A 16,545-nucleotide genomic window follows, 5' to 3' on the forward strand; every position below is an offset into this window, starting at 1 on the left:
ACTTAAACTCCACTAAAGGATATTCCACAACCTCCCTAGGTAATTTGTTCTAGTACTTAACTACCCTTCTAGTTAGGAAGTTTTCCTAATCTCTAAACTAGATCTCCCTTGCCTGCAATTTAAGACCATTACTTCTTGTCCTGTTCTCAGTGGATAAGGGAAAAAAAATATCACCCTCCTCCTTATAACAGCCATTTACGTAATTGAAGACTGTTATCATGTTTCCCCTCAGTCTTCTCTTCTCCAGACTAAACAAACCCAACTTTATTCAATCTTCCCTCATAAATCATGTTTTCTGGACCTTTAATCATTTTTGTTGCTCTCCTCTGGACTTTCTCCACTTTGTCCACACCTTTCCTAAAGTGTGGTGCCCAGACCTGGACACAGTATTCCAGTTGAAGCCTTATCAGTGTTAGGCAGAGTGGAAGGATTATATCTCATGTCTTGTTCACAACATTCCTGCTAATACAGCCCAGGATTATGTACTGCTCTCTCTCTCTCTTTTTTTTTTTTTTTTGCAACTGTATTACATTATTGAGTTATAGTTTGTGCATTAAACACTTCTATAAATCAAAGTCCAAATAGAGGCCCAAATCCTGCTGACATTTATCCACAGACTTAGTTTGAAGTGGAACAAGGTGCAATATTCAAGAATGTGCATAAGCGTTTGCAGGATCAGGCCTGTTACCCTTTGCTTACCTAAAATACATCTTGTTGATTCAATTGGATGTGTTATTCTTCACTTCTTGTCCTAAACATATGTGTTGTGTTTCCATGTGCCATGCTTCAGCTCAAAGTTGGCTACATTTAATGCTCCCGTTAGGGGAAGAGGAAAATGATGGTAAATATGCAAAAACTTTGCAAAGATCCCCTCACACCTTTTTCTAGTTCTTTTATTATCATTATTTCTGTCCAACCCACCTTTCTTTCCCAAGTGGCAGCAGCGAGAAATGGGAATACGCATAACCACATCTACATCCTCAGTGTATAATTTTTAGAATGCTCTGGGATACTTTGGGATAAAAGGAATTATATAAATGTAATTTTTGTGTGTGTGAGACTAAATCTTCACTGCTACTCTTGGGAAATGTCTTTTCCCCCTCCTACATTTGGCCAGATTATTTCATATTTTTTAAAAAGGGGGGAATCATTTATGAAACAAAGTGACTGAAGCTCTGATTCTGCAAGCACTTATGAACACGTTTCACTAGCAGTACAGAAGTAGCCAGACTAACTTCAATAAAACTATTGTGTGCATGTTTGCAGGATTGGAGCCAGGATAACACATTCCCTACTTATGAAATCCTATTCTCCTCATGTAAAAAATTAACCTTTTATTTGACTTGTGTAGTCCTTACTCTTGCAAGTAATCCTATAAAATCAATGGGACTATTTGAATGAGTAAGGGCTATTCACATATGTGAGATTTGCAGGATTGGGCTTTATATCATTATCTTACTGTTATACCAACAGTCATAAAATCTTGAAGCAATATATAACTAAATGATTAAAGATCTGAGTATTAGGGAAAGTAATAAAATTTTAAATTACCTTTCTATGCGTGAATAGCCAGTTGTTGTTCAGTGTATTCTGACAAGGCAGCCCTGAAAGTTATTAAAAATAAAGTGAGACCGAAAGGAAAAAAACCCACAACTTCCAGATCCTATGAAACTTCCAGATTGCAGCTATCTTTGTCTTTATATAAATAATTAGTGAAGCATTCTTTCTATTTGTCCTGCCTAGTTAGAGCAGAGTTGTTTGTGTGGGGAAGAAACTGCTGTGTTCTTGACGAAAGCCAAGCACATCCTATAAATTCTAGAGTCCAAGGAAAATTTATCTTGGCAACAGGTCTGTTCAAAAAATCAGCATGTGGGACATAGTATGCCCAGGTCCATGCAAGACCCCCTCCTAGTAAGTCCTGTTTCTGGCCGAGTATCTATTCAGCTTTTCCCTCCCTCCCTTCCCCCATACCACTAACTGTACATAGTCACATTCTCCTAGCCTTGAATGCTGTGAAATAGCAATGCATCCTCTATTAATACATACATTATGGAAACATTGTTTTCACTGCTTAAAACAGAACAGATAAACAAATTTTGAAAATATGTTTAAGAACTGACAAACAAAGTAATATGGGTTGTTCTTATGCTAGTGGGCAAACCCAACAAGATATTATTTGACTCCAGGCAACCTTAATTTACATGCCCCATGTCTCTGCAACTGTTGTGAACTGAATATATTTACTTTACATCTCAGATCACCTGATTATAACCACTCTTTGTTTATCTTGTATGTTCCTGGGTGAGTGGTGGTATTTTTAATTATTAAATAGAATTATTATTTCATTAAAGTCCTCCCCTTATCAGGGAAAAGGAAGTAAAAGTACTCTTACACTGACTAATCTTTGTATTTCTATGTCAATCTCATATCGTTGGGTATTATTGGGCAACAGAAGAAATAGCTATAGTTATGTAACATTTCTATTCTAACCTCTTGTATTCAATAGTTCAGACCTTTCTGAAACTTTCACATCTTGGGCTAAACTTTTCCAGGCTTGGTCTCTGTTCTCTGGCCAAAAGAGAGAGAGAGAGAGAGAGAGAGTGTGGTGGTGGTTATTGGTTGGTTGGTGTTTTAAGTTTGAACAAGAACAGTGTTTGCTATTTTTTATTAGAGGGAGAATAGTCCTTTCCTCTTCTCCCACCCCCCTTCCAATAATAAAAAAAATTGAAACTTTTATTAATAGTTCTATAACCAAAATTACTAGATGTAGGAAGTTGAAATTTGGCATGGAAATAGCCTCCCGAGAGAATTGCCTTCATGTGTTCTGGTGAAATTTGATTCAGATGTTACTGACTTTTCAGGAATTTTGACAATTGCATGCTGTATACAATTCAGAACCAATTCTCTAGACATTACTGGAATGACCGGTCTCCTAAAACTAGGAGGGCCCATAGGAAAAATGCTTGTGAATCTGAGTAGCTATAGAACTCCTGAAGTTCACCATACCAGATCTTCCTCTTTCTCATCTTACAAAGAGTGAAGAAGCCATCCTAACATCTTTGCATAGTATAATTCCACGTGGACTAATCAAGAGAACCTCCAAATTCTTTGCCTCACTCAAATTGTATATATATGGTTTTTGGGCAGAATGTTCTGTTTAGCTCACAAAGTGCATGCTAAGGAAGGCGGAGCTGGCTGTATGCCAACTAACATAGCTGCCTAGTGAAAAGTGTACTGAAGGTGTACCCTGAGTGAGGCAAAGAATTCTTGATTAGTCCACGTGGAATTATACTATGCAAAGATGTTAGGATGGTTTCTTCACTCTTTGTAAGATGAGAAAGAGGAAGATCTGGTATGGTGAACTTCAGCTACTCAGATTCACAAGCATTTTTCCTATGGGCCCTCCTAGTTTTAGGAGACCGGTCATTCCAGTAATGGCTAGAGAATTCGTTCTGAATTACAGAATGTACATGACCTACTGCCAACTTGTTATCAAAGCTACAGAGCTTTCAAGTCTTGGAGTGTACATGTCCTTCCCTTGTTTCTCTTTTCCATGTAAAAAGAAACACTTCATACAAAAGACTGTTAATGAGTGTGTGAGATTGTATGTTTACATTGTTAAACATCAGAAATTAAAAAGTTACGGTTGCATATGCAGCTTTAACTCAGACCTTTTTTGGCTTCTGTTTTATAATATACTCTTTAATTACAGGAGGACATACTATTTCAATATATGATATAGTTTTATCAGTCTAAGCCCCAACCCTACAAATTACAGTGCCCAGCTTTGGTACCAGCATGGAGCCCTGCCGAAGGCAATGGGGCTATGTATAGGCATAACAATCCTTTTGCTTATAAATTTCAGGATTAAGGCCTTTGATGCACATGTAAAGTATCTTGCAGTTCTGTGTATTACCCTGTGCCCCTGAAACGTCTAAGAAAAGTACACATTAAACAGTGCTTATACTTCATACCACAGATAGTATAAAAAGATATAGTAACAGTGAAAAGACGTTAACATGTATAAGCTACCTAAAGTTTGTAGGTAACTTAGCTTCATAGTTAAATGCCTGATCTACTGAGCTGCACCTAATTACTGTTCTGCTGTGCATGCTTGTGCAGCTAAATTAGCTTTTTAGACTATGTACACACTACAGCTTAAGTCGGTATAAATATATTACTCAGGGGTATGAATAAGCCACCTCCAAGTAACATAAGTTACACTGACCTAAGCACCAGGGTGGACAGCGCTATGTCAGCAGGAGAGTTTCTCCCACCAATATAGCTACCGCCACTCACAGGGACTGAAGTTATTAAATTGACAGGAAAGCTCTCTCCCATCATCTTAGATTATCTGCACTAGCAGTGCTATGGTGCCACAGCTGCATCAGAATAAACTCTGTAGTGTAGCCATAGCCTTAGTCAACTTCCTTATCCTTGAATTATACCTAAAGAAGGCTGTGCTGCTGGTTGAAAAAAAACACATAGAGCATATGACTGCTGATTTAGGGCTGAATCCAATCCCCAAAGCAGTCTAAGGGTATGTTGACACTACAAAATTATGTCAATTTTTATAGAAGTTGATTTTTGGAAATTGATTTTATACAGTCGATTGCATATGTCCACACTAAACCCATTAAGTCGGCGGAGTGTGTCCTCACTACCATGGCTAGCATTGACTTCTGGAGCATTGCACTGTGGGTAGCTATCTCACAGTTCCCGCAGTCTCTGCTGCCCATTGGAATTCTGGGTTAAGATCCCAATGCCTGATGGGGCAAAAACATTCTCGTGGGTGGTTTTGGGTACGTCAGTTGCCCCTCCCTCCGTGAAAGCAACATTAGAAAATCGTTTTGCACCTTTTTTCCTGGGTTACCCATGCAGACACCATATCACGGCAAGCATGGAGCCCGCTCAGCTCACCATTACTGCTGCTGTTGTGGGCAAGTCTACTGTGGGGGCTGCTGTGATCCAAGTAGCCAATGCAATCATTGACGTTCTGTTATCAAGGGTAGTGATTTTAGATGCATCATAATCCTATCCTTTGTTGCTGGTGAAGAAGTCTTGCAGCCGTACATTCCAGTCTGGTCGGTGCTGTAACACCCCATAACACTTCTGTGGTTAACACATGTAACAGCTCCAGGGCTCTTGCTCTTTTGCCTTGGCTGAGGTGCCTTGCCCTACCTGGACCTCCAAGCATTTGACATAGAAGCACCTGCAGCAGCTGGCATTGCTACACAGCAGCAGCTCCTTGCCTTTGCAACAGACGGTGCAGTAGGACTGGTACCCGTCCTCGTTGGACATGTAGTTTGGCCTGGGGTTCTGGGAACGTCTTCCCTGCCCGGCTCCTAGCAACCTCCAGGGAATGGTGTACGGCTCCACCACTTCTCCTGCAACTCTGCTGTCCTGCTCCCCAGCGATGGTGCAGTAGGACTGCTAACCATCCTTGTCCACTGCCTCTGCTGCAACTCTGCTCTCCTGCTCGGGGGATCCATTCATGAAGCCTGGACAGTAGTAAGGAGAAGTTCAACTATAGGCTGAGCAACTGCAGAATGGTGGTAGAATGTGCCTTTGGATGTTTAAAAGCTCATTGGCACTGTTGGTCAGACCTCAGCGCAGCCAACATTCCCATTGTTATTGCTGCTTGCTGTGTGCTCCATAATATCTGTGAGAGGAAGGGGGAGCCACACTACAAATCAAACTGTTTGAATGACAGCCTTCTGTTGCTTGGGCCATCCTCTGGAGTGGAGTGGCTGGGTGCTCGGAGCCTCCCCCGCCCCTGCGTTCTTGGGCATCTGGGTGAGGCAGATATGGAACTTGGGGAGGAGGGCATGCGGTTATACAGTGGATGCAGTGGGGGTCTGTGCTCTCGTTGCCTTTCCTGCAGCTCCAACAGATGCTTCATCATGTCCATTTGCTCTCCCATTAGCCTCAGCATTGTGTCCTGCCTCCGCTCTTCATGCTCACTTAATTCTTTCCTGGCCTTTGCCACTGAATGCCTCCATGCATTAAGCTGTGCTCTATCAGTGCGGGAGGACTGCATGAGCTCGGAAAACGTCATCACAAGTGCGGGTTTTTTTCACCTTCTAATCTGTGATAACCTCAGAGACGGAAATGATGGGGGAGCGTAGAAACATTCTCTGCTCTACGATTCAGGGGACTGCATGGTCACCTGTGCTGTTGAGTTCAGCACACTGACCAAACAGGAAATGAAATTCAAAAGTTCCCGGGGCTTTTCCTGTGTACCTGGCTAGTGCATCGGAGTTCAAAGTGCTGTCCAGAATGGTCACAATGGAGCACTCTGGAATAGCTCCCAGAGGCCAATATCTTCGATTTGCATCCACACTACCCCAAATTCGACCCAGCAAGGTTGATTTCAGTGCTACTGCCCTCGCTGGGGAGGAGTACACAAGTAGATTTTAAGAGCCCTTAGGTCGACAGAACGGGGTTGGTTGTGTGGACGCAGTCATTTTTAAATCGACTTAACGCGGCTAAATTCAACCTAACCCCGTTGTGTAGACCAGGCCTAAGGGTATCTTTTCATTTGATTTCAGTAAGGCGTGGATCAGGCCCAGTGCTTAATTTGTAATGAAAGAGGTGCCGGGGCTCAAGCAGTTTTTTTTTTTTACTTTCTTAACTGATGCAGCAAGCCCAGAGGTGCTGGAGCTATGAACTGCCAAGAACTGGCAAGTCCTGACACAAATTAAGCACTGATCAGGCCCCAGATTATTAGAAACACATAACTTGGAAAGAAAGGAACAAATCATCCAATGTCTAAGGGCAAATTTTTCAAATATTGGTGTCTAAAATTTCAACTATTGGTGTCTAACTTTACATCTAAATGTAGGCACCTAAATAAGTGACTAGATTTTCAGGGGTGTTGAGCTCCCACAAATCCTAATGAAATCAACTGTAATTGTGGATGCTCAGCACTTCTGAAAATGACTACTCTTAATGTGCTTAACTTTAGACAACTGAGTTCAAAATTTTTGACATACACATCAATAAAAATGTATTGGCAAAGGAAGATTCCCACACAGAATGGGTGCACTTAAAAAGTTCATTCCATTTCTATAGGCATTATTGATTCTCATGTATTCCCCATTTCAAGTATAGTGAATACTGCTGCAACCAGTAATGTCTCTGAAGTCCAACTACTGTATGCACTTAAGACAGTAGGAAAAATACTGTGTGATATTACATTAGAGAGACAAGGTGGGTAAGATAATATCTTTTAATGGACCAACTTTTGTTGGTGGAAGATTCAAGCTGCACATAGATCTTTTTCACATCTGGAAAAAGTAATGAGTATCACAGCTAAATACAAGGTGGGACTGTTAAGAATGCATCCGATGAAGTGGGCTGTACCCCACGAAAGCTTATGCTCAAATAAATTTGTTTGTCTCTACGGTGCCACAAGTACTCCTGTTCTTTTTGTTAAGAATGAGGTGTTCAAACATGTTGCAGGAGACCAGTTAATGTGAGGTGAGCAATTAACACTTCTGCAGTCACAGGACAAAGGAGGGTTAGTAGGTTACAAACTGTTGTAATGAGGCATAAAACCAATGTCTCTGAGCCCAGGATTTTTGTTGTCTAGCAGAATTATGAATTTAATTTTCCCATGTTTATCTTTTGACGGTGTTGTGCACATTTCCTTTGAGGATGTGGCCTGAGAAATCTGATTTGGAGTGATTTGTGAACAGTGTTTGCCCATGGGTGATAGGGTGTCTTTGTCTTCTTCTATTGTTTGTCTGCGTGGGCTCATTCAAAAGCATAGTGATAGTCTAGTTTCACCCACATAGTTGTTGGGGCATTTGATGCATTGGATGAGGTACACCCCATGTTGTGATTGGCATGTGTAGGACCCATGGATCATGAAAGGTGTGTTGTTGGGGTATTGATCATCATAGCAGTGGAAATATGTCTGCAGGTTTTGCATCTCTTATCATGGCACGGTTTGGTGCCACTTTGAATTGTGGTCTGTGGGGAGTTTGTTTCTAATGATGAGTTTGGAAAGGTGTTGGACTGTTTGAAGGCCATAAGGAGGGGTGGGAAAGAAAGGCTCCATTAAGTATGTTGTTTGCTGATCTTCCGTATGGGTTCCTGTGATAGGTGACATATGGGCTGTTCGTTCAGTGCGGGGGAGGGAGGCTTGGGTGTTTGTGGGTTTTGTGCTTGTTTTTGTTTTTTTCTGTATTGAAGCAAGTTCTCTCCGAATATTTGGGTGGCCTTTTCCATTATGTGATCTATTTCTCTGGTGGACTGTCCATGTCTGCTGAAGGCAGTTTTAAGTGTCTTAAGGTGTGTATCCAGACTTTCTCCTCAGAGTATTCTGTGGTATCTGATTGCCTGGCAGTAGCTAACTGATTTCTTGGTGTGTCTGGGGTGGTTACTGGATCTGTGGAGGTAAGTGTGGTGATCTGTGTTTCTTGCATATTGTTATCTGTAGGGTTCCGTTGCTGAAGCTGATAGTGGTGTCCAAGAACATTGATGCTACTGTGGGAATGTTCCAAAGACAGTTTGATGGATGAGTGGTGGTTGTTGAAGTTGTGGTGGAAATCTATGAGGGAATTTAAGTTGTCTGTCTAGAGCATGAAAATATCATTGATGTATCCCAGGTGTATCGTTGGTTTTGTGATGCATTTTTCCATAAATTCTTCCTCATAGTGACCCATGAAGAGGTTGGCATATGGGGGATCCATCCTTGTACCCATGGCTTGGACACGGTTTTTGATGTTAAATATAATGTTGTTATGGTTGAGGATGAAATGGATGAGTTTTTGGCAATGTGTTTGGGGTGGATATCTGAGTATTGCCCATTGCCTTGTAGATATTTGAGGCAAACAGGCTACAGAAGTACTGCACACAGGATACAGCATTATTAGCTCAAAGAATACTACATGGCCATGTAACTAAAAACTAATATACCCCAAGGAGGGCAGATTTAAGGTTGTACACTTAACTTTAAGCTTGTCAATGACACCTCTAATTATATAACGTGACCCATTATCACATGAATTCAGATATAACACAGGAAAGCAGCTCTCCGGGGGGGTGGGGCTGCATGCTCCAGCGGATCAAAGCAAGTTTGATATAATGCAGTTTCACCTATAATGCGGTAAGATTTTTTGGCTCCCAAGAACAGCGTTACATCGGGGTAGAGGTGTACTACCTTTTGTTGTTTAACCTTGCAACTATGGCCTTGCAACATGATCCATGCAGGAGTACCAACCCTGTGTCCCACTGAAGTCAGTTGGATGTCTGTGCCCATTCACAGGTGCACCAGTCAGATTGCAAGACTGGGCCTTAGTGTTCTCTTAACATAGGACCTTATTGTCACTGGTGTTGAAATCAATGGGACTACTGGTGTGAGTACCCTCTCATGAATGAGAATAAAGGATTTGCCATCTGGCCTATAGTGTTTTGTGTGGAATGTATATATCCATACTCAAATGCAGAGTCTGATTAATAGAAAATAGGCACCATTTATGCAGAGTTCTCACATACTTGTTCAAAAAGCAAAATGTACTTCAGCCTAAAGCATATGTGTATATATATAGAGAGAGATTATATCTCATTTGTGCATTCATGCAATAAATGGTGTCAATTTTCTGAGAATAAATCTCAAAAAGGAAAAATTACATCGTAACATGTCTTACACCATTTTCTGAAATGTAGGAGCTTGACTTTGAAATATAGCACTAATTGAATAAGTGGGCTGTTTAAAATTCATTTCAGTTCATTTTCTTCTTTTTTTTTCCAGTAAATGTATTCAATGGAATTCTTACAATTCACTGGGACAAAAAGTCTTCCAAGATGCCTCCATAATTAGAGGGAGAATTCTAAAAGGCTGTGTTTTAAGGATCAGTGATGTAAAATGACACAGGTAAATGTAGGCTGGTTATATTTTAAAGTATGCTGCGCACAGTGTGTGTGTCAGGAATGCTGAAGCAGGAAATGGCTTGGATTGCAGCTGAGACATTATGTTGGGTTTGTGTGTGAAAGGTGAGCCCTCCCAGCCCTTTCATCACCATGACTGTGATTAAAACACTGCCTGCCTGGAACTAAGTGTAAGGTGTGCATTCTATTCAACCAGCTGCCAGTCTTTCAGTTAACTGCTTTGCAGGTTGTGAGAGAAGACATGTTCCTGTTTTCAGCACATGGGCAAAAGATCGTGCTCTGGCAAATTAAACTGGATAGAAAATTGAGCCTTATCTCAGTTTATGCTATAGCTTCCTCTCTACATCTGTTCATACTGTACAAGTGACAACAAGAAGATCTGGAATTACCACACTTCTGGAAACTTCTTTTTCTACTACTTTGCATGCATATATTTGAGTGTGATTAAGAAAAGAAGAAGATCTATTGCAAAGCATTACTTATATATTTGAATCATGCACAAACGTATGTGGCGCACACACCAAAAAGAAACAACTTACTTTTACCTGTGATTCATGAGATGTGAATGCTACACAGAAAACATCTGCAGTTTTAAAGAATCTCCTGCACTTCAAGCAGGGGTAAATGCAAAATATTTAAAAAGGTCCTGAAGAAGCAGTCACAGGTGGCTAGGGGAGTTATTTTCAAATAATGAAGGTCTTCTAGATAAAGAACCTATAAACAAACATAGGTACCAATGCTTGAATTAGTACAGTCTGAATTATACTGGGTTAAGAAAATATCCAGGAACAAATAAAAATCAGCATTTTTAATTTACCAACACTGTGTTGTCCAGAATTCTGTACCTTCTGCTATTTTATTTGTATGCTATTTTAAATGCACTGAATTGGCAAACAGTCAAAGTTTGTACTGAAGAGGGATAGTGTTAAAAGGAGAAAAAGTAAGGGGCACTGGAAAGCCTCATGAAATAAAGGTTCTGGAATTATACCACATGAGATGAAGAAGATGGGGGCAGGAAGGTTTCAGTTTTAACTCTAGAAGATGACCGTAGAATTGTTATTACAGTGAGTTCCTTTGAATCTCCTCTGTGTTTCTTTTCACAACCATAAGAGGAAGGGAGAGAGATAACCAGCAGGAAATGGACAGTCACTGCTGTGTCAAATAGTACTGGAATTCGCCATCACATCTGGCTAGTCAAACATGAATGGTGTGGCGCTTACTCTCATGATTCTGAGGAATTTTAATTGTTTCTGTGACTGAGATGTCTGTATAATAAGAATAAGATGTGTGATCATTCTGATGTTTGTGCATCTTTGTAGCCTTCCTATGTTTACCATAGCAGAAGAGTTATTTTAAGGATCCAGTGAAAATAATTCTCCTTCCAGAACTCTACCATTGTCCTCTGACCCCAAATGTAATAGTTGCAAAATACAAAAAACTTTCTAGAAAAAGGAAATACAAGACTAAAGGGAGAAGTGAATGGTTCTGAATTACTGAAGTTGTTTTTCTAGGTTCTCAGTGCCATGTCGGAGTCTAGTTCACAGAAAGATCAACCATGATAGAATCTCTCTTTAGGGACTCAATCCTGCATGGTGCTGAGCTCCTGCTGCAAGATGCCGAATGCCTCCTGCGAGAAAGCTGGGGATGCACAGCATTTTCCAGAAGGCTCCATATACAATCACATTTTTTATCAGGGTTACTGTTTTAAGTATCTTTTTATCATATTTTTCTGGTGCTGCCTTATGGCTTGCTCTATGAGACTACTTGGTATCCTCACCCAAAAGATGTAATGGTAATTTAACTTAAAAGAATAATATAATTAAATCAAGAATGTAACTAATTTTTTCAAAGCTATAAATTATAAAGTCACTTCCTCATTAGGGTCATCTTGGCATTTGCTTTTTCCACCAGGCTTGTTGATGTTTTTAGGGATTTTACATGTAGAATGAATGCAGAAAGGCAAATGATCCACAGTACAGATCAGAGATGAGCATTTTACCCTAAATTTCCTAGCACTGCCTGTTGGAATGATTGATTAGTCTTTTTGTAATGTGATAGACTTTCTAGTCCAGACTAACCTTGCTTGTATAGCAAATGCAATAACTGTTGAGCACTTACCTCTTATGCCTTTTGTGACCATATTGATTTGAGACATTCGTGACCTTTGCTGCCTTGCACAAAGGACACCAAAACCAAATTAACAAATTCCTCCTGAGGTAAATTCGTTTTGTACGTTGGGGGTGAAATCCTGGCCCTGTTCAAGTTAAAAGGAGTTTTGCCATTGACTTTAACAGGACCAGGGTTTCACCTTTGGCGGCTTGACTTTTTGTGAACTCTTCCACTGCAGCATAGTATCTTCTTAAAGAGTGGGAAAGGGTTAATGTAAGACGCAAGATTCCCTCCAAAATTTATGTATATGTTGTATAAAGTGGCTCTGTACCTTCTTTTTAAAGTATATTGATCTTTGATAAGGTCCTAGTAACTCCAAAGATACTAAAAAGTATCGTTATGAGTTGATACTGATTTATGGCCCAATCCAGCTTTCCTAGCATGCCCAAAATTCTTCAAAAGGATTTCCAGGGGCTTTAAGGAATACAGCAACAAGCTGTTATATGCAACCTGTAAAGGCTTCTCAGGTGTTATCATAAATGTAGTGCCATTACTATCTCTTGAGGATTTTCAGTATTGTCTCTACGGAGACACTTAGGTACTACAATGACAGGTGTCGCCATAAGAATCTAAGTAGATGGATTATGTTACAAGGACTTTGCTTGCTCACAAGAAATATCATGGAAAGTACCTAACTACACAAAATATGGCACCATGGGATAAGTTGTCAACCTGCTGTCTCCAATTGTGCATATACAAAATTGTCATTACACATAACATGGACTCACATTTTATGGATACAAATACCTGTGCATGAACTTCAACCTTTCTAACACTGCATACATGCAGGTAGGAGCATTTGCAAAAGTGTGCATTTAAGTTGCACCTATAACATATAGATGCATATATGTGCACTCACAATTTTTGCATTTGCACAAATAGAGCACAGGCACAGCTGGAAATTCAGTTCTGTGTTCTGGTGCAGTATCAAAAGCTTATTTCTGAAGGACACTGTGGAGTCACTTAGACTCAAATTATATACTAAGAAGGGGAAAGGAGGAGCTATAAAAAATGAACAGAAATAATTAGGAAATCTAAATGAACATGTAACCCACACACCTTCTGGGTGTGGTGTTCTGTCCCATCTAGTGGCACCAAGACCACTTAGAGAGAGAGAGAAAATGAGTTTGTGCTACAGCCTTAGCTAACAAGCAGTTGGCTTTTAGCTCATGCACTAAGCTCCAGAGGTCGCAGATTCAATTCTGCCCACAGACGACTGGGGTCTGTTAGCATCGCAAGCACTTTTCTTAATTTACACATTTTCCCCCAAAGCATTAGAAAACTAAGCATGACAGCATTGTGCGCATGTATGAACCCCAGAAAGTGAAACTGACTAGTCTAGTTTCTCTTTCCAAGTTGAGTGACATGCAAAGTAAATAAATAATGAAGACACTGAACTACAAATTTTAAATTCTTTCAGTGTTAATCAACTGTGGGGTTAGTAACATTGGCAAGTATTGTTTTAAATATGTTTTTTTTTTACCTTGACATTGTCCATTTGAAGAAGATTTGAGTGGTATAAATGCCCTGTGCATCTTTTATTTTTTATTTAGTAGTGAGCATCTTTTATTTTTTATTTAGCATAGCTGTATATCCATCCACTTCTGTTTTCACATCACTGACATTTTATGTTTTACCAGAAGAGCTTTCCTCAAATATTTATTTAAATGAGTAAAACTAATTCACTTCATCTTCATACACTCCCCATTTCTGTTAACTTCCCCAAATACACTAGCAAATCTCCTTTCCAAGTACCAGTTCTTACAAAAAGCTTATTTTCAAGTTTGGATGCTCAAACAGTTATCAAAAGTTAATCTGTTTGTTTGCTTTATTGTATATTTAAATTGTGGATTTTACTTTGATGTTCAAATACAAAAATGTTGGTAGCTTTGGTTAAATATATGCCACCCAATCAGGGTACACCAACAATATCACACAGCTTGTATAACTAACCAAGAAAGTGCTAACTTTTAACAACTTCAGTGAGCTGCTCAGAACGATCTGCAGACCAAGAATTGTTCACTGAATAAATTTGCGCAACTCCACCCCACAAATAAATTGCCCCACCTCCATTATTGGGAGAGTTTTGGTCATGCCCAGCAGGCAATAGATATCACAAAGGGGAGAGGGTCCCTTAACAATCTGGCCTCAGGAGAAGGCAAGATGATCTGGACACTGCCACACCTAATGGCTGGTTAATCCGCATTAGTGGGTTCTTACTGGCTCCCAGTTCCCTCTTCTCCCCACTCCTGGAGGCATGTATTATTCCTCTCAGGCACAAGAGCCCAGTGTTTGGCCTCCTTTTCATTCCCCCATCTTTCCCTTCAGGAAATGGAGGGCAGTAGGGTGGTGAGTAGGGGGTCTCAACTAATTTCTGTTTGACATCTGAGGCATTTTCTCACAACCCATATTGCATTCTTTGTTTATTGCCTTCTCTCAGCACCCAGGAGGTCTGGCTGTGGGGAGGGTGCTATTTGGAGTTATATAATAACATTTGCAGGTTTTGGAGCAGGTGACCTGCTAGCAGGGGTCAGTTTGTGGAGTGGGGGACTGATCTATGGCAGATGGCATTGGGCCTGGCTTTCAGCCCTGCTTGGTGCAGCAGAAAGAGTTGTGAGCATCATTGTCTTGTGCAGGTTAAAGCATCCTTCATCTGGACCCTCATCTTTTTCATAAGGAATGGGACAGAGTATATCAGCTAGGGCCAGATCCATGTTTTAATGTGCTTTGGTGTTTTTGAAGATGCTACCAGGCACCTATCTGCATCTTTAGATGCATACATGCCTTTGACAATCTGGCCCACAATAACTGAAACTGCAAAGGCTAGGAGTTATACAATTTAACTGCCATACTAAAATGTGATGGTGTTAGTTTAAACTGTATCATATTGTATGCAGTGAAAAATGTCTGGACATTTTAGTTTTATATTGATACTTGTTTCCTATTTCTACCATTTCTTTACTGTACAGATATGAAGCCTAATCCTGAAAGCCCTTAATATGATCATGATGTGCAGACCATTGTTTTGTCTATGCTAAGAATGTTTAGCAATTTTTCCAATGCTGATGTAGTAGCTCCACCAATGCTAGCAATAGCTCTGCACAGCCTAGGATGGCATGCCTGAATCCAGTATGTGCTAGACCAATGGGAGGAGAATTGCTAAACATTCTCAGTGTACGGAAAGCCTTTGACTGCAGTGCAACAATTCACATGAAAAAGTGTTGATGCAATTATTCAAAATTTTCACTTAGCTTCAAGTGGTATAATTTTTGTTCCCAGGTTGGATGATTTGTGCAACAAGCCAACATCGAGGTGAATTTTAAGTTGTCTGTGATTAAAATTCACATTTTGAAATTAACACTCTGATTGACTAGATATGCAATTTCAAATCTGCTCCAAACAGGACTAGAAATAATAGTGGTAAAAACACCTGCACCTAGTCTGCACTAATATGGATGATGGGATGAACTGCACCCTCAGCAAGTTCGCAAATGACACTAAAATGGGGGGAAAGGTAGATATGCTGGAGGTAGGGATAGGGTCCAGAGTGACCTAGACAAAGTGGAGGATTGGGCCAAAAGAAAGCTGATGAGTTTCAACAAGGACAAGTGCAGAGTCTTGCACTTTGGAAGGAAGAATCCCATGCACCGCTAAGAATCCCATGCACCATGCTGGCTAGGCAGCAGTTCTGCAGAAAAGGATCTCAGGATTACAGTGGATGAGAATTATGGATATGAGTCAACAGTGTGCCCTTGTTGCCAAGAAGGTGAACGGCATATTGGGCTGTATTAGTAGGAGCATTGCCAGCGGATCGAGGGAAGGGATTATTCCCCTCTATTCGGCAATGGTGAGGCCACACCTGGAGTATTGTGTCCAGTTTTGGTTCCCTCACTACAGAAGGGATGTGGACAAACTGGAGAGAGTCCAGTGGAGGGCAACGAAAATTATTAGGGGGCTGGGGCACATGACTTACGAGCAGAGGCTGAGGGAACTGGGATTATTTAGTCTGCAGAAGAGAAGAGTGAGAGGGAATGTGATAGCAACCTTCAACTACCTGAAGGGGGGTTCCAAAGAGGATGAAGCTAGGCTGTTCTCAGTGGAGGCAGATGACAGAACAAGAAGCAGTGGTCTCAAGTTACAGTGGAGGAGGTCTAGATTGGATATTAGGAAACACTATTTCACTAGGTGGGTGGTGAAGCACTGGAAAGGATTACCTAGGGAGGTGGTGGAATCTCCATCCTTAGAGGTTTTTAAGGCCTGGCTTGACAAATCCTTGGCTGGGATGATTTAGTTGGTGTTGGTCCTGCTTTGAGTGGGAGATTGGACTGGATGACCTCCTGAGGTCTTTTCCAACCCTAATATTCTATGATTCTATGTTTTCCACAAGTGGAGTTGCATTGGTCTTGGGACCTGAAGATTCCCAGACTGTGGTATGTGTCCAACAGTGGTACATGACCTTGATGTTCCATCCATTCATTT

General features: G+C 40.7%; 2 long non-coding RNA genes across 7 annotated transcripts in view; one reads left to right on the forward strand and one right to left on the reverse strand.

Moving 5' to 3' along the window:
- Positions 1 to 16,545, forward strand: part of LOC123372800 — a 51,994-nt gene that overhangs the window by 8,393 nt on the left and 27,056 nt on the right. For both annotated transcript variants that reach the window (XR_006580456.1, XR_006580457.1), the window contains one exon: positions 9,761 to 9,883. This is a non-coding gene — a long non-coding RNA (uncharacterized LOC123372800). The remainder of the gene's footprint in view (positions 1 to 9,760; positions 9,884 to 16,545) is intronic.
- The window catches only part of LOC123372798, a 48,417-nt gene that overhangs the window by 6,579 nt on the left and 25,293 nt on the right, over positions 1 to 16,545 (reverse strand). For 3 of the 5 annotated variants that reach the window (XR_006580455.1, XR_006580451.1, XR_006580452.1), the window contains 2 exons: positions 10,443 to 10,611; positions 1,552 to 1,604 (listed from right to left, as the gene is read on the reverse strand). This is a non-coding gene — a long non-coding RNA (uncharacterized LOC123372798). Of the gene's footprint in view, positions 1 to 1,551; positions 1,605 to 2,490; positions 2,569 to 10,436; positions 10,612 to 16,545 lie in introns of all 5 variants that reach the window. The other 2 variants (XR_006580453.1, XR_006580454.1) reach the window with 2 other exon arrangements.

This window comes from Mauremys mutica, chromosome 6 (assembly GCF_020497125.1).
Source record: "Mauremys mutica isolate MM-2020 ecotype Southern chromosome 6, ASM2049712v1, whole genome shotgun sequence".
NCBI lineage: Eukaryota > Metazoa > Chordata > Testudines > Geoemydidae > Mauremys > Mauremys mutica.